The sequence below is a fragment of the Numida meleagris genome, chromosome Z (assembly GCF_002078875.1).
Source record: "Numida meleagris isolate 19003 breed g44 Domestic line chromosome Z, NumMel1.0, whole genome shotgun sequence".
Taxonomy (NCBI): domain Eukaryota; kingdom Metazoa; phylum Chordata; class Aves; order Galliformes; family Numididae; genus Numida; species Numida meleagris.
The window spans coordinates 62,589,345-62,613,169 of NC_034438.1; the positions used below are offsets into that span (position 1 = coordinate 62,589,345).

The 23,825-nt window shown below is 41.1% G+C and overlaps 1 long non-coding RNA gene across 1 annotated transcript; it reads left to right on the forward strand.

The window, feature by feature from the left end:
- LOC110389547 lies at positions 494-3,451 on the forward strand. The gene is made up of 4 exons (XR_002433284.1): positions 494-531; positions 632-748; positions 2,872-2,956; positions 3,372-3,451. It is a non-coding gene; the product is annotated as an uncharacterized LOC110389547 (long non-coding RNA).

Consider the following 23,825-nt stretch of genomic DNA (forward strand, 5'->3'; position numbering starts at 1 on the left):
GTCTGGCACCTGGCACAAGTAAGATGTGGAGTTGTTGGAGTGGATCCAGAGGAGGGCCAAGAAGGTGATCAGAGGGCTGAACCACCTCTCCTACAAGGAAAGGTTGAGGCAGTTGGGCTTGTTCAATGTAGAGAAGAGAGGGCTCCAGTGAGACCTCATTGCAACATTCCAGTACTGAAAGGGAGCTAATGAGCAGGAGTGATACACACTTTTTACATGAGCAGAAAGTGAGAGTACAAGTGGGAATGGTTTTAAAATAAAAGAAGGGAGTTTTAGGTTACATGTTAGGAATAAGTTTTTCACTCAGAAGGCAGTGAGGTCCTGGCACAGCTGCCCAGAGAAGCTGTGGGTGCCCCATCCCTGGAGGCGCTCAAGGCCAGGTTGGGTGAGGCCCTGGGCAGCCTCAGCTGGTGGGTGGCAACCTGCCCATGGCAGGGGGTTGGGGCCGGGTGGGCCTTAAAGTCCCTTCCACCCAGACCATTTGATGATTCTACAGAGAGTCACCTTGCCACAAGGCCAGGAAGGCTCAAGGTAGGCCTGCAGCTCCATCCCCTGATGGTAAAACAGTCTGAGTTGTTGTTGTATGAGCCCTGAAAACTAAACTCTTGCATTTTTCTTTTGCACTTTTCAGAGCAACAAAGCAGATGCAGAGTACCAAATCTCTGAAAATCACACCTATAATTTAATCTTACCTATCAGTTGGATGATTTGCAGCCTGATCCCAGGAAAGCTGGAGCTTGTTGGTGTGGTATGTTTTGAAGCAAACTCATAAACTTTGCAGCTGTGGTTGATAGGACCATTCTTCCAATTGCATGCACTGCAAAGATTTACAGGATTGATGACACAGCTGAAAAATTAGTAAGCAGGGTGCATTAGCTCTTAATGGCAAAATGCTTACTTGTAAATGAGCAGGTAGAATTATCGCTAAATAAGTGTTTACTTGGTTTCCAAAGGGAAGCAACAGTTTATGAACAAAATATGTATTTCTCAGCACAGGCTGGTTCTGAGGTTAAGTGCAAAAAATGAAATTGCGTTCTGGCAGTTTGCACTTTGCTGGAACATGGAACTTACACTTTTTTTTTTCTTTCTTTCAGCCAAGCACAATGCTCAATATATCACCATATCACTCTGAGCCTGTTTAGTAAATGTAAAAATTTTGCATAAAGATACATTGCAGGGAAAAGTCAGAATTGAAAATTGTCCCTTTTATTCCTGAAAGTATAGATGATTTGGGATTTAATTAGATGTTAGTTCATGACTGATAGCAGAAATATTTTTATAAGAGTTTTCTTTTCCAGGCCTATTTAAAATAGTAGGGGGTTTTGTTTGTTTCACTGGTTTGTTAGTTGGTGGGTCAGTTGTTTTGGTTTGGTTTTAGAGACTGGAAGTTTTACCAGATTTTAACCTGGAATAGGTATTTTCCTTGAACATGGCTTAGATTGGAAGAGACCTTAAACATTATCTAAATTTAATCCTCTGGTGTGGGCAGGGGAATGAAAAAAAAATACAGGAAAATATTATCAATGTCAATGAACTTGAATTTCACGAAGTAAGATATACAACAGAATAATACATTTATTCACTTCACCATCTAAACTCAATGAGTTACCACTTCAGCTAATACTGCTTTATTCTGATAATGTTTTCTTTGGGCATATCATTTGTATGCTTGTATGCATGTACTGTTATTTCCAGGTCCAACATTCCAACGATAAAAATACTGTCAAGTATCTGAGTGGTAATTATTAATAGTTACAGTACATTATGGCTTCCAGCTGAAGAAATGATATGAGTTAAACTTCTGATATCCACAGGAAATTTTCTCTTAAATCCAGGGAACAATTCTCTGAAATCTGTTGATCACTACAGACCAGTATATATTTTGCTCTTTCAGAAAAAAAATCCAAAGTTTATTATAGTTCATTACATGTGAGGAGGCTATCTACACCTAATTTACTACTTCAGGAGGACTCTGAAGCCAAGTCATTAGGATAGCCCTTAGGATAGTGAAGTTTCAAAGAACAACTTTCTGTTTTATCTCTTAGGCACATAAACTTGACTGAAAAAAAGAAGTAAGTGCCCTCACAACTCCAAGGATAAAGGGACTTAACTTGTTGAAAGTTCTTAAGCATGCGTAAGAGGGGCTAAATGTAGCCAGAAAAAAATGTTTTAGGATTAGTAACCAATACATTCAAAGAAAAAAGTATCTTATATAAGGGCTGCTCTGAAAGTAATTCCTCCCATTTTATAATGCTGGCCTATGATATCAGAGGCGGATGTTGGTGGTATGGCAGTAGAGACTGAATCTTCCCACTAGTATCTCATTCCATTTTGTTGCCATGTGGCAGATGGCAGCAGAGGAGCAGTCTGACAAAATGACTGCTGGTATGGGATGCGTATGGAGAAAAGGTGTGTCACTGAATTCCTCCATGCAGAAAAAAATGACACACGTTGACATTCCTTGATGCTTGCTGAATGCATATAAAGACCAACCAGCGGATGTGAGTGCAGTGAGGTGGCGGGTGGTGTGTTTCAGCTGTGGTGTCAGCAATGTGAAAGACAAGGCATGTTCTAGACTGCCAGGCAAATTTTTACAAACTTGGTATGCAGGCTCTTGCTCATTGCTGGTGAAAATGCATAGATAATGGTGGTGAGTATGTTGAAAGAAGTGTTCTGTAGGAGAGAATTTGCTCTAAAAAATAGTATCATTGTGCTCTTTGTATCTATTTCCATGGAAATAAATAGGAGGCATTACTTTTGGAGCGACCTATGTATTTTTACTTCCCTATATGCTACATACAACACTTTGCAACTGAACCGAAAGCCAGATCTTTCAAAAACTGCTTTAATTTTTTGGTTTTGCATACACAGAGACTCATCTATTTTACAATGCTTTCCTGGTACACAGGGAGTAACATGCCAACTCTTCCCATGCTGTTCCAGGTAACTCCTTTAGGTAAGCAAAGCTGCACTGTCATCACTGTTTTGTAAGTCCACTGTCATGCATCAGAGTCTTACACAGAATAATGATCTTGTAAGTGCTGAAATTGTGGGATTCATGAATCTGAAACAGCATTGCTTTATTCTAGTGCCCAATAATTGAAACCAAAGTCTATCTACCATACAGTTTAAAGCCAAAGTCAAAGCCAGTGAGGCGAAGAGTATAAAAATAAACAGACTTTGAGAGCTCCTTCCTAGAAGCTTATAACAAAGTGTGGTGTTAAAGAGATGGTCAAAAGAGCCTCCTGGAGTTTAGAAAATCCAGATTTATCAGTGCTCGTGCAAGATCATCCTGACTTCTAGAGCTTTTGACTGTTGTCCATCACGAACAATTATGTGAGTGACCCTATTTGCTACCTTTTTTTCTATAGCCATGATAAGAAGTGTTGTCCAAGAAACTGGGATTATAGCCCTCAGAAAACAAACAAAACTTCTTACAAGGGAGCATCTGAGAAATTTCTCCTGGAAGGTAAGCTAGAAGAATAGCAGTATCTTGTTATGTTAAAGTGTAGTTTGAATACTATTCATTCATTTCACGTACTATAAAAACACAGCTAGATACTGTAAACTAATAAAACTCACACTACTGAGCAGCAGTGTGCTGGATCTTGGCAGTTCTCAGGCTGCTGTGTTAGCCTTGTATGGAAAGCTCTTTCTCCTCAGTATCCTTCTGCTAACTAGTGTCACTTTAAAGAGCTGCAATTCCATGTGTTCAGGCATGTGGACTGAAACAACTTCGATTTTTCCAATCCATACAACTCAAAATGCTGAAAAATCTAAATGGTGCCTTATGATCAATTTGTTATACAGTAATGATTTTCTCAGACTTAATCTCAACTCTTTTTCTGCCTTACCCATTTATATGTCTTTTCCCATATCTTATGTACTGTGTTCCTTGCTTTGGTAGTATCTAAGAGAAGGGATAGTTGTACTGCAATAAATTAGATATTAATTAAATGTTACAGTATGAAAAAAACAATCTGTTACTAATAACAAAGCATATCTGAGAAAAAATATACTACGTTTTCTTGGTCTCAACCAAAAAATATATTAGATCGTCTCAATTGCTAAGTCTTTGATGCTGTTAAACAACAGTGTCAGGCAAAATGAAGGCCAGACTGTGAAGTCAGTGCACACAGCAAGCAGAATATAACCTTACAAGAACACTATTGAAACTGAGGTGTTGGTTGAGACTAAGGTTATTTCAAGCCAAAGGATAAGATGCACCACTTGAGGGGAGACCAGTAGTTCTTATGATCATGAGTGCTTCTTTGGTTCCTTCCACATGCTGCAGAGCAGATACACCATCACTACTTGCTGTAGGTAAGAATAGTCATAATAACAGCAAACAGGAACATTCACATTCCTTCTTTCAAAAACATCAGGAATTCTGTAAGATGATGAATTATTTGTATTTTCACCAGATTTGTGCAGATTATTACAAGTGTGGCATGCAGGCTCTTGTTCATCACTGGTGAAAATGCATAGCTAATGGTGGTGACTATGTTGATAAATAATGTTTTGTAGCTGAGAATGTGCTCAGTCAAATTATGTTATTGTGCTCTTTGTATCTGTTGTAGTTTCTATGAAAATCAATAGGAGGTGTTACTTTTGGAGCAACCCATGTACCTAAAAGAGATGAAACTATTAATGAGTTTATTACAAATATTCATAGATAATTTGAAAAAAGGAAAAATATTGAATAAAATATTTGTCAGCTGATACAAAATCAGCCAATCTGGTTAAAACTAAGCCTCAACTTAGAGAGGAGATTCTTAAACACTGAGAAACTAGCTGACAAAAGAATTTCAGTGTGGATGACTAGAAATAATGCACATTACTATCAAAAGTGAAAACAAACAAACAAACAAAAAAAACGACTTTAGGGTCCCTGAGGACCAAAGTTTTATCTCTCCTTGATGGGCACAACTTGCTACAAAGTGCTGAAAATGATTGTAGTTTGGCCTTTTCTAGGTGACTAATCTCTGCATCCAGTTCAATAACCTATAACATCATGGGTAGGTGTGAGTGCAGAAGCATGTGGATTACTGCCCAGTTCTTCAAGAATGCTGAGAAAAAAATGCAGAAATTAGAGATGGATTCTAGGATCTGTAAATTGAGCAGGTTTGATAAGTAGGCCATGGGACCCCAGGCAGATGCCAGCACTCAGTATTATGCATCAGTCCGTGGCTCACATTTTTCATTTGTTTGACCTTGCCCTAATTTTTTATCAGCTGATCATCAGTTATGATTTATTGAAAAAAATAAAAAATAAAAGACAAAGAAAGACTGTGATAACCATAGCAGGAAGATTTTGTGGGATTTATTTCTTGTGATGCATGGTAAGTTACTGAGGGGTTTCTTGCCTTCCCCCGAAGTCATTTGTTTTTCATGAATCCATTTAAAACAGTCTTTCATTCATTGCTTCTGCATGTGCACTGCATTTAAAATAGATGTAATATGGAGGGCTAAGAGAAGTGTCGTGACCATCTGAAATTCAACGCCAGATTAAAAGACCTTTCCCAGTAAAAGGCCTTCAGCTTGTGACTTTTGTTCTCATATTTATCATTGATATTCTTCATAAGAACTTCAGGAGAAGGTAAAAATGTGTGGTGATAACAGATTGTAATAGACCAGAATTCAACCTCCAAAAGGAAACAAAATTTATCAATCTCTAAAAGAGAAAAGTTGAAAAGAGAAAAAGAGAACTCAGAAGAAAACAAAATACAGAGTGTTCATAGATAATATCAGAGTCTACATTAAATATCCTTTCAGGTAAGTTCAGAAACTTGCTATGATAAAGCCTAGTTTAGTACAGGTGTCAGTAAAACAGCTGATGAGGCTTTTTATAATCTGCATTCAATAATGTTTAAATAAGATGTTTCTTCTAACGCTGTGCAGTCTGAAAAGATTTATCTGTGGTTTCTGTTCTGGTCTACCCAAGGCACATTACCTTAGTGATCTCATTGCTGGAGCACCTGGGGCAAGCCTGGCTGCTATTTCAATAGCAGGAGCAGCTTCCCTCCCGTTCTGATTTTCCTCCTGCTCTCCCCAGGAAATAGCAGGGTGTTTTTGCTAGAGGAGGTAAAGTCAAAGTTACAGCTCCAGCTCTTGGAGTAGGAAATGCGGGAGGTTGTTAAGGCCCTTACTTCATTCTGCATTCGTGGGTGAGCCCCTGAGAAAGCGCACTGCCTTGCATTTTGCCCTTGCCAGCTGTCAGTCTGGACACATAGCCTGAATAAATGAGAATGCAAATAGAGGAGTGCAGTACTACGAGCTTTTTTTTTTTTTTATGCAGGAGCCATAGGCCTTAAAAATAGAAGAGAAAGAGAGAGAGAGAGAGGAAGAAAGGGTCTTTACACACCATTTCAGGCCGCTCAAAGCTAGGGAAACCTTAATATTCCCTATAGGTCTTATCCAGGATGGAAAAATACATTGTTAGTTGTCCAGTTAGTGGGGCATACAGTACTATCAAAACTATTTTTCAAATATAGTTTTAAAAATAGATTTTCAGAAACACAGGGAGCAATATTTTATTTGCAAATGAGAGACACAACAAGGAGTGTATTCCTATCAGCATAATAGTGAAGTCACAGGGCCCAGGAGCAGCAGAGATGCTTAGATCCCTGGAAGACAGGCAGCTGGGTTTCACAGTATGCAATATCAGTGCTCCTTCTGCTACCTGGGGTGCAGCACACAGCCCCTGTCACACTGTGCTGGGGCTGATCCTGCCCTGTTCAGGAGCAGAGCAGCAGAGCAGCTGCACTACTTCTCCTCTGAGCTTGTGGATTATTGCCAAGCTGATGTTAGTACTGCAGTAAGTATGGCGTTGGCTGTAAGGATTTTGTCTCTTCTGTATCTTATATACAAACCACACTACGGGTTTACAAAGTTCAGTACAAGAAGGTGGGCTATCTGAAGATAAAGCAAGAAATGAAAAGAAAGAAGCAGCTGGTATCTGAGAGCATTTCAATGCTGTCTTTATCAGGGAGTAGTGGCGTACAGCAACAGACAGCACACAGAGCCGAGGGTATTCAGCAGAAATCTGAGAGGGATTATAGACTTCCTCTATACCATGACATATTTCAATTTAAGACATATGGAATAAATCAGAGTAGACAGTGTGGAGCTGGAACACACAGAAAAATCAGTAATAAACCAGGAGTGTAGTCAGAGGTGCTTGAAAACATGGGGTTAGACCTTGCCTGTCAGTTGAGTCAGGATCAAGTGAGAACTGCACAGCTCTAAGGAGAACTGGCAAAAATAAACATATTAGCAGTTTGCAGGCCATGTAGTTCTTGAGGTTATAAGCTTCCTCCTTTTACATTCATCTGCCCTCTTCATGGAGTAATGCATCCTCTAAAAAGAGCATCAAGCAATGAGCATATAAAGAAGACTCTTTGCATTTGACCACTGCTTTGGATATTTGTGGCACTCTTGCAGCTTAACCCAGACGCCATCTGGCTACTGCTGGGTAGCAGTTAGCACTGAAAATCATTTTTTACAATGAAAGTGTGCAAGTATAAAAATCTTGTGTAAGTTAAAAAATAAGGTCAGAAAAATTAATTTCTAAAGAAAATATGCCTGCTGTCTCTCTCTTCTGGCAGGTTCAGGATGCCATCAGGTCTGCATCCGAACCCAAGCTTTTAGTACATAATTGCTTTGGTTTGACACAACAGCCTTACAGATGTCAGCACAGGACAAACTGGATTGTTCTGTGGAACCAGCGCTGGTCTCCAGGCTATTCCTGTGTCAGCTGGAAATTTGGAGTTCAGTTTTGTGATAACACTTGAAGACCAGAAGTTGAGGAACCATCTTTAGTTCTTTCACAGGTTTTATAGCTCTAGATATTCTTGTGCTTTACATTTAAAAAAAAAAAAAAGGAAAGAGAAGTGCTCAAGGTCAAGTAGCTATTTTGATGCATGATTTTTCTTTGATTAGAATCATAAAAAGAGTACTCTCCTTTTCAGGGAATTTTTGAGTGACATTTCCTATAGGACAATGCATATCTCTCTGGTTTAAATAAGTAATTCAGGAAGAGTTATTTAGACATGCCCATCTCATGCCAGTCATCTTGTTCTGGACCAGGAAATGTGTCCAGGAAATGAGGGCTGGTTCCACAATCAGAATGTGTATCACGTCCCAGAGTACTCTGTAGCCATGTAGTCTACCTTGATCTGAATTTTATTTCTGTGCTTCACAGGAAGACTCTTGAATTCACAAGAGGCAGTTCATGCTATCATGGGCCAAAGAACTCTTACTTTCTCATCATTTCAGGTTTTGTACTATTTTACCCAAACTTTGCATATGTCAAAATTGGTATTGTATTTAAAAAAAAAAAAAAAAGTATTTCAGGGAACATTTCTGGAGAGCTAAAACTGCCTCTTTCTTTGAGGTATCAATGTATTTTATCCAGACAGAATTATCAGGTTATTTTTTCTCTTGAAAAGCCACTTTTAAGCAATGTACCCCATTATTAGAGTAGAAAGGATGAGGCTGGAAGCTGCTTGCTCTTTGGCTGATCTCAGGGTGCCAGTAGCTCAGAAAGGATTTCTTCAAAGCAGAATAAATTCCTGAGGTACTTGGAGTCAAGTGGAGCAGTGGACTTTGAATCTCTATTTTTTTCGCTCAGTGGAAAAGGAATGAGGATATTTTCTAATCGCCAGTTCTCTCCACCTATCCCATTGCTTTGCAAGGACACCCTCCAGTACAATCTCCACAATTCATCTTTCATCTTCTTGAAGTCTCACTAGGCCAAAGACATTAAGTTCTCTGAAACAGTCATCATCCTGCAGCTGCTGCATGTATTTGGGGAAGATGTTGATCTGTGATGGAGAAGAAGGGAATGCAAAATTCAAGTTTTAAAATAACTAACCCTTGCAAGCATAACAAGGTTTTTATTTTCTCTGAGTATGCAGCAGCATGGATCGCAGCATCCATTAACTAACCTGCATATAAGGCAGTTTTTTGGCAACCAAAATGTATGTATCTCATGACAAATCCATTCCGTTCTTCATATTGTCATTGGTTTTTTTCCACTATTGTCAGCAGGCTGAAAAACAGGTGGCATAGGTTAAGTTACTTACTAATCCAAAGTAAATCTTTCAAAAATTTCTGATAAACTTTGGAAATATATCCATTCTTCTCTTTTCAGTGCATGGATGGATCCAGAACTGAATAGACAAAACCTCTTCTTCAGCCTCTATTGGGCAGATTCACATCTTACCCAACCTGGGGTGAATTCATTCTTATTTCTTCCGCTCAGAACTCTATTATTTTGAGCAAACACTCTAGCTGAGTGAATACTCAATAAATACAGATTAAGTCAGACCCTAAACAAATCATCTGATTTTTTCATTTATTTATTTTTAATGGAAATTATTTTCTAGCTAGCCACTGGACAAAACAGATTACTATAAAGGTTGCAAAAAAATCACTGAATTTAGCATTAGGACTACCTTGTTCTTAGCACGAGGCCAGGAGGGAATGGTAGATGAATCATAGCTCTCTTCGGCTTTATGGTCTTGGCTGGTAATATGAAGAGATTGGGGCTCTTCAGGGAGACACTGAGATAAGCCCAGCATCCATACATGAAGGATACCCTGCTCTCATCTTACCAAAGATTCACAGTTACCACAGATACTATTTTTAAGAGGAAAGGACAGATTGTTCTAAGTGCATTCTATGGGTTTTTTTTTTTTCCAGCATAGGTCCTTTCCAGGGGACCAGCAAGTGTGGTAGTCATTGCACACACTGGCTGAACATCCTTCTACACAAACATCTCACAAGTAGCAAACACATATACTGAAGTTTTTCTCAGGATCCTATGAAAGCTTTCATTTCCCCAGTGATAATGATAGAAACAGTGATAGAGTAAACACTCGATGAAAGCCATCACTAACAGTGATATTATGAACTATAACTTTCAGAGATCGTTTTCTCCAATAAATGTTCACACATTTTCCTTAACTACTCTCCTGTTCCTTAAGACTTTTCCTCTCTCAGCAATATTTTGTAGTATCAAGCCTCCCCAGAACAAATTAAATCAGATGTGGCTGCCCATAAAACCAGATGATATTTTATTTGCAGCATGTGCTGGTAACTTCATTTTCCTTTGAAATACTGCTGTGTTATTGTAACATGATTGAAATAGAAAGGAGATATTTAACCATTAATAAAAGAAAGTTCATAAGGTGAAGCCTCAGGAGTTGGTATTAGTTGATTTTTTTGCATTTTTTTGCATTTTTTTGCATGTTTTTCCAGTAAAAAGCCAGAAACTCTTGAACAAAAAAACAATGTGTAGTCTATAGGCTCTGTAGGTAAGTGTAACTAAGGTCTGATTCTATTTTAGAAGTTCAAAGAAAGCAGTAAGCCAAACTGACAGGCAAACAAAAAAGAAAATTACTTTAATTTTCACCATGGCCAGAATTCTGCAGCTTCGAACACAATAGACCTCTTATGAATGCTGATAGGAGATATCAACACAAGATGCTTCACATAATTCAGTGAGTCTTTTTCTGAAGTACGCAGCTGCTCCATGGTTACAAAAACCAGGAGAAGCTGAGAAGCTGTACAAATCTCAGTCTTACATTCAGTTCTCAAATTGTGTCAGTATCCAAACTTCAACTGAGTTTTCAAAATCTCTGCCATTGTATGCAGCCTGTAATAAGCTAAGACATCCAAATGGCAAATAGTCATTTGCCAGGTGATGAATTACAGTATGCCCTTTCTCCCGACAACCACTAGTTACTGGTTGTGCTTTTTCAAAAAATGAATATGAGTCACTTTTTCCATTATTTGTGGTAATGCACTTCAACTAAATCTGTAGCAATGCCACTGTAAGACTACAGAAGTTACAGAGGCAAAACTGTTCATTTTAATTCCCTGCTATGCAGATCATTGTCCCTCATGCCAGAGATGTCTCCTTAAAGCAAGGCATACATATTAGGAAAGTAGCCCTTCTGCAACTGTCATATCTTCTTAAAAAAAAATAAAAAAGGAAAACAAAAACCCTATGACAAACAAGCTTGGGTTTGGTTCTTCTAGTAAGTCCTTAAGATAAGTTTAGCAAAACCTGAGCTTCAATTTCCTTTAAAACACCGTCTTGAAATGATGCTGTAAAGGAGTTGTGTTTTTTTTCTCATATTCCTGCTTTGCTTAAACTATATTAAGCAATATATATGTGTATGTGTGTACATATACCACCACATTCTCTCTTACTCATTCTGGTACCTGATGTACCTTGGCTGAAATTCCAGGTACTAAGTCCATGATATTTCAGGGGTCCTTGCTGTGACACGTTAGCTAAGGGACTAGCAAAAATTTATTGTGTGATAAGGAAATGAAAAGAAATTGCTGACATCGCCACAGGAATGTTCCCTCTGAAAATATTCTGAGAATACCAAAGAAATTATGGCATTTAAGGTTCTTCTCACTTCATATGAATGCCTATCACAGAGGGGAAAATTATTTATATTTTAAGCTGCAGCTATCTTTGCGAACATCTGTCCAGTGTATAGGCATACATAGTTATGGTATATTACTTCATAAGCCTTGTTCCCTCATCACATATGTTAACACTTACTAGTCCAGAAAAGAATAATGCAAATAAGAGAGAAAACAAAGACCTTTGTTTCTAGGAGTCTCAGGTCTCAACCAACAGAGCTGTATAGGAACAGGGCCAGCCAAGGCAGTTGGGAGTTATGTTCAGTTTGGGACAACATACAACTGGCCCTACACTCAGGCTGTACTGAAAGTGCATTAAAAATGCCATGAAAGCTAGATCACTCCTGCAAAGGCCGTGTCTTCGAGATTTCCAGTGTGCAGGACGCAATAGATAGATTCAGCCTGTTTACTCACCAGCAGGATTATAAATGAAGGACTAGTGTCAACTGAAACATTTTATTAGAGTGCTACTATTCATATTAATAATGTCAGATCTGCAAATACGGTTATTAGATAATTGTTATGTCATGAAAGAGGAATAAATTACAGATAAAAGTAGAACTCAAATGCATTCTTTTTTTCCTTTGTACATTTCTTATTTCTGTTGTGATAAATTTGGACTTTTTTTCCAGATAGGATATTTGGGAAATAGATATTAATATTCTGAATGCTTTAGATCTGATGCTTGTTGGGGCATAACATCCTAATTGAAATTCAAGGTCTAGTGATGAAAATCTGCTGAAGCATATATATTCACAGTACAACAACTATTAATATATTATTCCATAAGGATTAGAAAACAAGTGAGAAATATGAGCTTGCACTTGTGTCCTTTCCATTACACAATTTTGATTTATTTTGAATATTTTTAAATTATTATTTTAAAAGGTTAACTACCCTTATGAAATGTAATGCTTAATGTATTTGACTTGCAGTATTCAGGACAAAATAAAGAGGCAGCATCTCTGCATGGTGCATCACACCATCTTAGTGAATCAAACAGATCCCAGTTTCACAGTAAACTTAGACAGAGAGATATCTACAGACACAGTAAGATACTGCAGTCCACTAAAAACATGAGTATCTTTGCCAAGAAAATGAACTGATGAACAAATTAAATTCCTGATCAGAAAACCCATGATCCCGAAATCTGTGGTTGAGAGCTACACAGTTAAGGCAAATGCCTGAAAACTTACTATAACAAGCAAAGTTTCTAGTACAACAAATGGACCACAACACAAAGGTTAAGGACCAATTCTTATCATGTCCAGACAAATGAAAACATTTATTTCATTGTGTTTTTAGTTTAAAAATTCAATTTTTCATATGACAGTTTCTGCCATCTTAGGATTTATCACTTTTTTTTTCAAGCAAAACTTCTAACTTTTTTCCTTAGAAAAAAAATATACAGTCAGTAAAAATGAGGCATGCCCAGGAATCACTGTCAGACGTGTTAGTCTGCTAGGAACCATGGCCTCTCTCAGTCTCACTTAAGGGAGCAGATGGGGAAGAGAGAGAGCAGCAATGGGAAAAAAAAAGCAACAGAATGGATTCACTTGAAGAGATCATATAATGCTTTCCGACAGATTTCCAGAAAGTGATGCAGAATGCTCAACTATTTATCAACAACGAGTCTGTGTTATAACAAAAATTGTAGTAGCATGAACACTGATATGCCAGGTAACACTTAGATTTGCTCTTTTTTTCATCACTTTATTTTTATAGATAATATATTGGGCTGTCTCAGCCTCTAGGAGCTGAAATAGATCTACATGGCCTGGTGGTCCTTCTTTTCCATTACCTGAAATGCTACATGAAATACAGATGTCTCATGAAAAGATTCTGGGGCCAACTTATCCCAGAGGTAGGTATGAAAAGGTCTCATCTTAGTGCTCCTTTTGGTCAGAGAATCCCCTTAAAAAACAGATCACTAGACTGCAAGAATTAGTGGCATTAGGGACAAAAATGATCTGTAGATAATGGTAGAAGAAATAAGCAAGGTAAAAAAATGATACACCCACTGTATATTTCTCTATCTATCTATCTATATATTTCCACACTGATAGGTCGCTCAGAAGGTGGTCATACTTCCTATTTATTCTCCTGGAAACTACAACAAACACAAAGAGCACAATAACACTATTTAATAGAGCAAATTCTCAGCTAAAAAACTCTCTTTTTCAACATAGTCACCACCATTAGCCATGCATTATCACCAGCAATAAACAAGAGCCTGCATGCTGTGCTCTGGCCTCCTGGAACAAGGCTTTCATGTCTCTGTCCCCATTGCTGAAACACACCACTGCCTCACTGTGCTCACATCCACTTTTTGGTCTCCATCAATGTTCAGCATGTGTTGATGAATGTCAGTGGGTGCCATTTTTTCCACATGGACAAATTCTATGATACGTCTTTGTTTCATCTGCACTTCCATGTCAGACACCATTCTGTCAGACTACCCTTCTGCTGCCATCTGTCACACTGCAACAAAATGTAATGGGATATTGCTGGGAAGGTTCAGTCTCTACTGCCATACCACCAAAATCTGCCTCTGATGTCTTGGACCAACATCATAAAAGAGGAGGCATTATTTTCAGAGCATCCCTCATATATGTACTCATATATCCCTCATAAATGCCCATGGATGCATATGTGTAGGAAACTGTATGTGCTGATGTCTTACGTTTTGATGGGGCACCCCTGAGAGCAATGCCACCCCTATTTTACCCATGAATGCTGCTATCCTCACTCCCTTTCCCCAGGGCCATGGATGCACCAGACGAAGCTCTCTGCACTGCCTGTGCACCCTGATGCTCAGTGCTCTGAGCAGATCAGGCAGTGTCAGATAAGTAGATCAGATAACAGGGTCTGGCAGACTTTTTCTCACATACATAGGGCTACCTTTGCTGTTATCCCTGTTTTGCCATCAGAATGACAATCATAGAATCATAGAACCATAGAGTGGCCTGGGTTGAAAAGGACCTCGAAGATCATTGAGTTTTAACCCCCCTGCCAAGTGCAGGGTCGACAACCACTAGACCAGGCTGCCCAGAGCCACATCCAGTCTGGCCTTGAACACCACCAGGGATGGGGCATCCACAACCTCCTTGGGCAACCTGTTCCCGCATGTCACCACCCTCTGAGTAAAAAACTTCCTCCTAATACCTAACCTAAATCTCCCCTGTCTCAGCTTAAAACCATTCCCCCTTATCCTATCGCTATCCACCCTCACAAACAATCGATCCCCCTCCTGTTTATACGCTCCCTTCAAGTATTGGAAGGCCACAATGAGGTCTCCGCGGAGCCTTCTCTTCTCCAAACTAAACAAGCCCAGCTCCCTCAACCTTTCCTCATAGGAGAGGTGCTCCAGCCCTCTGATCATCTTGGTCGCCCTCCTCTGCACTCGTTCCAAGAGCTCCACGTCCTTCTTGTGCTGGGGGCCCCAGGCCTGGACGCAGTACTCCAGATGGGGCCTCACAAGAGCCGAGTAGAGGGGAACCACCACCTCCCTCTCCCTGCTGACCACTCCTCTTTTAATGCAGCCCAGAACATAGTTGGCTCTCCGGGCTGCCAGCGCACACTGCTGGCTCATGTCCAGCTTCTCGTCCACCAGGACCCCCAAGTCCCTCTCCGCAGGGCTGCTTTCAAGTACTTCTTCCCCCAGGTTGTATAAATACCTGGGATTGCCCTGGCCCAAGTGCAGCACCCTGCATTTGGCCATGTTAAATGTCATTAGGTTCTCATGGGCCCACTTCTCCAGCCTGTCCAGGTCCCTCTGGATGGCTTCCCTTCCTTCCAATGTATTGACTGCACCGCTCAGCTTGGTGTCATCTGAAAACTTGCTGAGGGTACACTCGATTCCATCGTCTATGTCATTGATAAAGACATTGAAGAGCACCGGTCCCAGGACTGAGCCTTGGGGGACACCACTCGTGACCGGCCTCCACCCTGACACTGAACCATTGATCACAACCCTTTGGCTGCGACCAGCCAACCAGTTCTTAACCCACCGAACAGTCCATCCTTCAAATCCATACCTCTCCAATTTGGAGAGAAGGATGTGATGAGGGACCCTGTCAAAGGCTTTGGAGAAGTCCAGGTAGAAGACATCCATCGCCCTTCTCCCATCCACCGATGCCGTCACTTCATCGTAGAAGGCCACCAGATTGGTCAGGCAAGATCTGCCCTTGGTGAAGCCATGCTGGCTGTCTCAGATCACCTCCTTGTCACGTATGTGCCTTGACATGTTTTCTAGGAGGATCTGCTCCATGATCTTCCCAGGCACAGAGGTGAGGCTCACCGGCCTGTAGTTCTCCGGGTCATCCTTTCTCCCTTTCTTAAAAATGGGAGTAATGTTTGCCTTTCTCCAGTCACCGGGGACTTCACCGGACAGCCATGATTTTTCAAATATGATAGAGAGCAGCTCGGTGACCACATCAGCCATCTCTCTCAGAACCCTAGGATGGATATCATCTGGCCCCATGGACTTCCACACATTCAGTTTCATGAGGAGGTCTCAAACTTGTTCCACTGTTACAGTGAGACAGAATCCGCTCCTCTCACCCACACCTTGAGGTTCAGGGTCCTGGCAGACGCGGGGAGCCTGACCACCAGTGAAGACCGAAGCAAAGCACTTATTGAGCACCTCAGCTTTTTCCATGTCTGAGGAAGCCACTTCTCCATCCTCATTTATCAGAGGGGGGAACACTCTCCTTGACCTGTCTCCTCCTGCCTATGTACCTGTAGAACGCATTGAAGGGAGTGACTTGCCATCTGACATTGGGAAAATACAGGGGAATTGTCTAGGAGGAGAGACAGATTCTTTTCTATGAGGAAAATAGTTTTGATGTGCCAGAAAACAGGAGCAAAATATTTAAAGTGGTGTGTTCATTTTGGCATGGTGGTCCCTTACAATGTCTTGGGCCCAAGCATAGATGCCATGGGAGCTAATAGGAGCAGGTGGCCAGAGAAAGAGGTATGGCCATGCAGTGCCACATGTAGGCAGCGTCAGCTGTGGCGCTGGCCCTAGGTGGCCTTCATCAGCCAACAGCAAGGCCACTCTGAATGTGTATGGCACGGAAAGCCCCTGGGGGGATTCTGGATGGTGCCTCTCCCACCCAGGTGCACATCTCCATGCACAAGCAATGTTTTTGGTCAGCTTTTTTGCAGAGGACAGTGAGTCATGCTGAGAGCATGCCATGAGCTTCCACTAGCAACGCCAGCAACAGTGATTGCTGTTGCCATGGCTTTCACTATTTCACTACAACATTTGCTCATGAAAGACGTACGTAATCTGAAGCAGGGTGCAAAAAGCCTTGCATTGTTTCCTTTTAGCCTGTCTTGAGACTTACCTTTCTCTTGGACAAAATTCATGACTATTATTTTTGGATTACAGAAGGAAACTTCTGTCTAATGCAAAACAGCATCATGTATTGGCATATGTCTCCCTTCATCTGTCCTTCTGCCAAAATGTCAGCTTTGCTTGGGATACGTGTCCTCTTGTGACTACAATGAAGGCTGTGTCCTCCTTGGTACAATTTATCATACAGGGTTCAGTGATGCAGTGTGCCAAGCAAGGAAGAAGAACATGAAACCTTATCAACATGGTGTTTATTGACCAGTCATTCTGCTTTGTACTCATTTCCTCTCCTTAATTCCCTGCAAGTATACCTTGGCTCTCAATCAAAAGAAATGCAATAGTTAAAAAATCATATGCTCTGGGATGAATATATTATTCTGTACATGGTGTTGGTGCAATTATTTCTCTCCTGTGATAACTGAAAACGTTTGTTAATAAGATTTGTTCCAGAAAAGCAGAGCATTATTCCATTATGCTCTTTGAATCCTAACAAATTAGCCTCTTTTTCCTTGCAAAAATCAAGTTTTGGATCTCAGACTTCATCCTGAGAAACACTGTTTACACACATTAAAGGAAGAGGGAGGGAGACAAACAAAATAATGAAAATATTTGTTTTTGCCAGTCCTATTTAGCCAAGAAAGAAGCAGAAAAGGATCATAGCCAGAACACACTGTACCCAGTGCTTGCTGGCTGATGATCACCTATAAAATTAACACATCTGACCTAATGCTCCACCTCAGCCCTACAACATCTGCTGGCAAGCAGAGGAGCTCCTTGTGTAAAGCCAGTTAACTCCATGGCAGAGCAGGGCAGGGAGGCAGAAAGAAAAGGCAAAAGTGCCTGTTGTCTCTGTGGGGCACTGGGAGTGGCACCACCACTGGTACAGACAGTGGGCACAGCTGATGCTGTTTCATTCCCGCATAGCAAGCACCCCAAACCAGTCATGCCTCAAGACAGGCAGAAGGAAACAAGGGAAAAAATGGTGAGCAAAGGTAAACCAAGGCTTGTTCTCTAAGCTTTCATGGAATCCACTTATCTAGGGCACAGTCTCAAGCTGATGTCAGTGTTGCTGTTTTCACCAGGAAGTCTGACGTGTGTCCTACTATTCCAGATTCTTAACTCTTTTAGCTTCAGCACAGTGTGACTGAAGTAAAACTGCAGAGTGCTCTGTTTGTTATGTACCTTTTCCCAAGATGACACTAGTCCTCCAATATGTGCAATAACATCAGGAAATACACATTTTGCTGATTTGCCTTTGCTTGAAAATACTCTCACAGCTACAGCACACAGAGGAAGAAGGAGGTGGTGATGATTCAATGAGAGGCCAAAGAGTAAGAGAAGAAAATCTCTTGGGGAAGAAAGGAACTAATGAACAAAAGTTGGGAACAGAAAGAAGACTGTTATGCCACAAATATAAAATGTATAGTCACATAAGCTCATAGGAAAGAAAATGAGAGCTGACATCCTACAATGCTAGATTGATTAGGGAGGGCTTGGAACATGCCCAAGGTCTGGGAATGGCATGGGAAATCATTTCAAAGGAGAAAGAACCTCACACTCTGCTACGGGGGACTGCAGCAGTACAATAACACACGGAGAGGATGTTGGAGAGCTGCCACAGAGTCTGTGCAGGGAGGAAGCAAAAACAGATGACAGTGTGTGTGGTTATATTGGATACCTGCATGGGCTGTGAAGGACTCATATTGTCAGCAACCTGACAGGTGCTGGATCTGAGTGCACAAAGGCTGTCCTCCCATTTGCTGTTCTGCCCAATTTGCTCAGATACCTCCAAGCAACTTCCTGTAGGGCCACAAAGTAACAGCATAACAGAGAGACAGATATTACCAGAATCCTGAATATTTTCTTCTCTTTTTTCTTTGTTTTTTTTTTTTTTCCCTGTCTAGCCAACGGCTGAGTTTATAATTTCTTTGATATTGCGGTTGCAACAAATATAAATATCCCTTAATAGTAATTGGAGTGGAGCTTTGTGCATCTCTCTGCATGAACATAGTAGACAAGCAGTCCACATGTATTTGCATCTCATTTTCACAGCACTTCTCTCTGACAGGGGCAAGCTGTCTGAGAGAGGAATAGCAGCCCATGAAAATCAAGGAGTTTTATGTTTGATAACAAAAGAGCAAGATTTTGACCTGAATCTTCAGCAAATTCCAAGTTCCATGGTGGCCAATTTAAAGGACTGTGATACAATCCATTTCAAGCAAGGGATAAGGAAGATTTAATTGTGAATATAAATATGCCCTAAAATGGTAGTCATATTGGGAGTACAGAGCATGCTATACCTCTATGGATATGAAAATACTAGCGACAGAATTTGTGTCATATTGTCTGTATAACACTGCCACGTACTGGCACACTTCAGGGTACTCCACGTGGGGTCAAACCTTCTCCCAACGTGCCTCTACAATGTGCACATGGGCAGATGTGTTGGCTGACACTCAGTGGGCAAATGTAAGCTGTATGAACATGCCTTCCAACCATAACTCGGGATTTTGGTCATTTAGAAGTTAAGAATAAATACCTAATGGCAAGAAGGATAAAATGTCCTTTGTTACTACAGAAAAAGCCTACTTGACTTTTCTTTCTAACAAATACTATGAGATAATCAGAAGCTAACACACAAGAAGCCTCAAGGTTTAGCTCAGAAGGAATGTCAATTTGAGTATAAAGAAGATATGGACCAATACCATTTGCCCTTATAGTCCTATGGTAGAAGACATTAATTGCAGAAGAGCTCACTGGGGTACCTTCACTCTTAAAAGCACCCAAGCCCTTACAAACACTGAACACTAACTTGTGTTTATGATGGTCAGATAGCGCTAAAAAGACAAATAATCTGAAAGAGAGATGGATGTAGCCAAACAGACTGGAAAGTCAACTTCCTGCAAATTTTATAATATTTGGAACAATAACATTTTGGAAAATGCCAGTCACATGAAAAAAAATTGTGATTGTTAAATCCCTAGGACTTCCAATGATTTAGAAGATGATAATTTATTCAGGTTTCTTTTCTTGGGCTTATATAAAGCTGGGGTAATGTTGAAAAATCTCTAACTATTTGTTACAAATACAAAATGAATCTCACTTGGCTTTGCAGAAACCTTTTCATATTTGCTTCCCATTCTACATCTGTTTTTTATTTATCTTAATTTGATTAAAATGTAGCCATTCAAAACTCAGAGTTTCTGTAAAGACTGTCAGCATTCGTCAGCTTGAGAATATATTCCATGAAGAAATAATGTTTGTTGTATATTTTTCTCTTTCTGTCAAACCCTGTTTGGCACCAGCAGGAGCAACACCATATATCTGAAAGGCTGCATGAAAATCTTCCCTCCCTGCACCGCTGAGAGGTGGCAGGCACTGGGCTGCACCAGGGCAGAGGGGGCGGCCCTGCACAGATTTGGGAAGGGAGCTTGCTGTTAAGAAACAAGCTTAGTTCCTGCATTGTTCACTACGAGAAGGGAAACAACCCAAGCCATGGTGTGTGTTATGAGCTCCACATGAGCACGGTTAACCACACAGGACAATGAGCAAATCACACCGCCTTTACGGCTTCCAGGAATCAGCCAGGCCACCTCCTGCTGGCATCCCAGGGGCTCCCTGAACCTAGAGAGGAGTGGAGGCAGGCCCTCAGGAGCATATCACAGACCCCAGCGGTCTTTGGCCTCCTTTTCCATTCAGACAAATTTTAAATGTTAAATAAATACTGAAGGAATCACTTGTTGCCACAAATTATTCCTTTGAATGTTTACCACTCATGCCAGCTTCCCTGGGGTCCTTCCCATTTAGAAACAACTTTAACAAGCAGTCCCATAAAACGTTGACCATTATTCCCCAAGTTTTGCCTAGTGACTTGTTACACAGAAATATGTTTCCAATTTTGTTTTAAAATGTAATAGAAAGGAGTCTTCATGATTTTTTACGTTAGCATTTAGTTCCATGTGGAAACAGCAATTATAAATTGCCACAAGCTTTACTGATAGCCTTTATTTTCCTTTAACTATTTAGATGGTGCATCTCATTGCCATTCCCCAAGCAGTCCTGAGAGAGTAATGTGTTCGCTGCCCAGGCAGGGACAGAGACAGCAATGATGTGAGTGCCCAATCACATTGTTGCCCTGTCTCTTCTCTGTTACTGAGCTGTGGTTGCAGTCACTTACCAGAGCCACTCCTACTGTACAAAGGCATTAGGTTTCATTGGGTTTCAAGGGTGAGCTGGAGGACACATGGCTATGCAGCATTTCCAGACATGCAAAGGGCTTCAGAAACCCCATGTAGCCGCATGTGGGGACCACCAGACAGTGCCACTGTAAGCAGTGGTCACAACTGGCTTCTATTTCCCCCTTGAGAGCCCAGAGTTTGAAAAAATGTTATTGATTCATAAGGTTCCACACCAAATTTGCATTTCCATCTGAAACCTGCCAACCTATTTTGTCTCCAACCATTCCTTTTCTGTAGATTTGGCCAGGGGAAAAAAAAAAAAAGCAAAGCAAGAAAACCTAATGGCTGAGAAGAGTTTGTCTCGCTTTGACTGGGGCCGAGTAGGTTTCAGCCCAGTTCAGTGTGCAGTTCAGTGAAAGATGCCATGAGAAATGAAGACTGATAAAATGGAGACAAAGCTGGTGACAGCAGACTCAACTGGATGCTGACAGGAAGGCATGAGACCAAAGTCTATCTTAAACACTGTGTTTCCATCCTGCAGAACTACAAAGCAATAACTTGTAATATTCTTTTGTATGGAGTAACGTAAGAAAGTAACAAAGCTACTTCACTTTCCATAGAAATAGGTACTCCTCGCAAGAATTACACTAACAAGAGGAAATGGTTGTGTCAGGTAAACAGATTAACTTCAAGAAAAACAAAGCCTCTGAAGTAATATTTCATGAAAACATTTTAATTAAAAATTAATGAATGGGTCAAAGCGGGACCAAGAACATTGGAGGATTATGACTGAGGGGGGCCAAAAGAACTGAAATGAGTCAAACTGGAACAGAACCTCTGAGAATGGGAGAACTGAAGACCTAAAGCAGTGTAATGCCAATGGAAGTGTATCTGTAGGGCAAAACTTGTGACGTGAAGGGTCCAGTATCTCCATTCTACACATTCTAGGGATTTTAATCATCATTATTTCAGATCAGCCTCAATAGTGAGGTCTTGTGGTGAGGTCTGGTTGCCTGACTCTTGTTTGTGACTGGAATGCATACTTGCAATTTGTTTCATCCCAAATTTACCCCAGGTGTTCATGCATGTCTCAGTGTGCATGAATCCTTCTTTCAAGAGATCTGAAGCACCGGATCAGGACGTGGTTGTGAAACCCTCTTCCACAGAGCACTCACCATCTGAGCTGGCACACATGTGTGATGCAGTGTCTGGTTCAAGAAGTTCCTATTAGGCCCTAAGCTTTAGTCAGTTTGATAAATCTGTACTCACATAGGTGCTCTGCAGCTTCAGTGGAGGTACCTATTGTGAACTCAGTATTCATCTGCTGGTTGCTGAGTTTCATCCTATCAAGTTGTTCTGCTTGCTTGTTTAGACAGGACTTTCTTTAAAAGGGACACAAGAAGGCTACAGGAGATTTGTTTAGTCTGCTTTCAGGATCAGCACTGGGTTTAGTTTTACAAATTATAGGCTTGTCCCTTCTAATTCTTACTACAGCGCTTCGGAGCGTAATTCTCCAGGACGCTGGTCACTCTGGCCCTCATCCAGCAAAGCACTCAGGCTCTGGTTGACTTTCAAGCAGGGAACAATGCTGCTGTGCTCAGAGGAAGACTTGGGTTTGTGCTGAGCAAACACTCCAGAACTGCTGGGTAACTGGTCAGAGTTTGCGGAATCAGCCCCAAATTCTCTGAAGGAAAAGTTATTTGAGATGTAGTAAGCACTGAAAAAGGTTTCGGAGAATTGTAAAAATCCTGTTAATCACTTGCTAGTGTGCTATATTTGTGTTATCTCAGAGTGGATACACTTCTCACTTACTGGAGCTTTTGCAGCTAATAAAAATAGAACTTCTGAACTCTCAGGGACCCTCTAAGGGATGTAGCCACAAGAAACGTCTGCATTACAGTGGAGATAAAAGGGTCCACAAAGGCCTGTGTGACATGCAGTGTTGCTTGGTGCGAGCAGCAACCAAGACCAACTACTGCATTATCCAAAGGAAACTCAATAGGCAACCTCTGGAAATGTAGGCAGCGAAAATCTGTTTTGTCTCCCATGACAAGTGCTAACTTCGATAAAGCGCTACACAACAGGGGTGCAGCCTTTCCCTGGGACTTTGATCATGAAACTCACTATGACCTTGCTGGAATTCAGGTGGAACTCAAGGAGAAAAAATCCCTGCTCCTTTTCACTGGGAGCCCTCCTGATTTCTGTGGGACCACATGTGCAGGAGGGATGCCACTAAGAGACTGAGAAACTGTGCTGATCCAAGACAACAAACGTCCTAAAAAAAACCACATTGTTTTACAAAGACAGAGATAGCAGAGATTCCCTTCCCTCAACTCAAAAGACTTACACCAAAAATCATAGAGCACAGCACCCCACAGAGATGCAATGCTGAGGTGAGAAATAACCACAAACAAGTAAGAGTGAGGGTAAGAAACAGCATTTTACAGGAGACATGGACCTGCTGGAGCATGTCCAGAGGAGGGCCACAAAAATGGTCCAGGGGATGGAGCACCTCTGCTACGAGGACAGGCTGAGAGAGCTGGGGCCATTCATCCTGGAGAAGACTCCAGAGACACCTGATAGTGGCCTTTCAGTATCTAAAGGGGGGCTGTTAGAAGGAAGGGGACAGACTCTTCAGCATGGTCTGTGGTGACAGGACAAGGGGAAATGGTTTCAAATTCAAAGAGGGGAGATTTAGGTTGGATATAAGGAAAAAGTCTTTTACAGTGAAGTTGGTGAACAGGTTGCCCAGAGAGGCGGTAGAAGCCCCATCCCTGGAGACATTCAAGGTCAGGCTGGACGGGGAGTTGGACTAGGTGGTCTTTAAGGGTCCCTTCCAACTC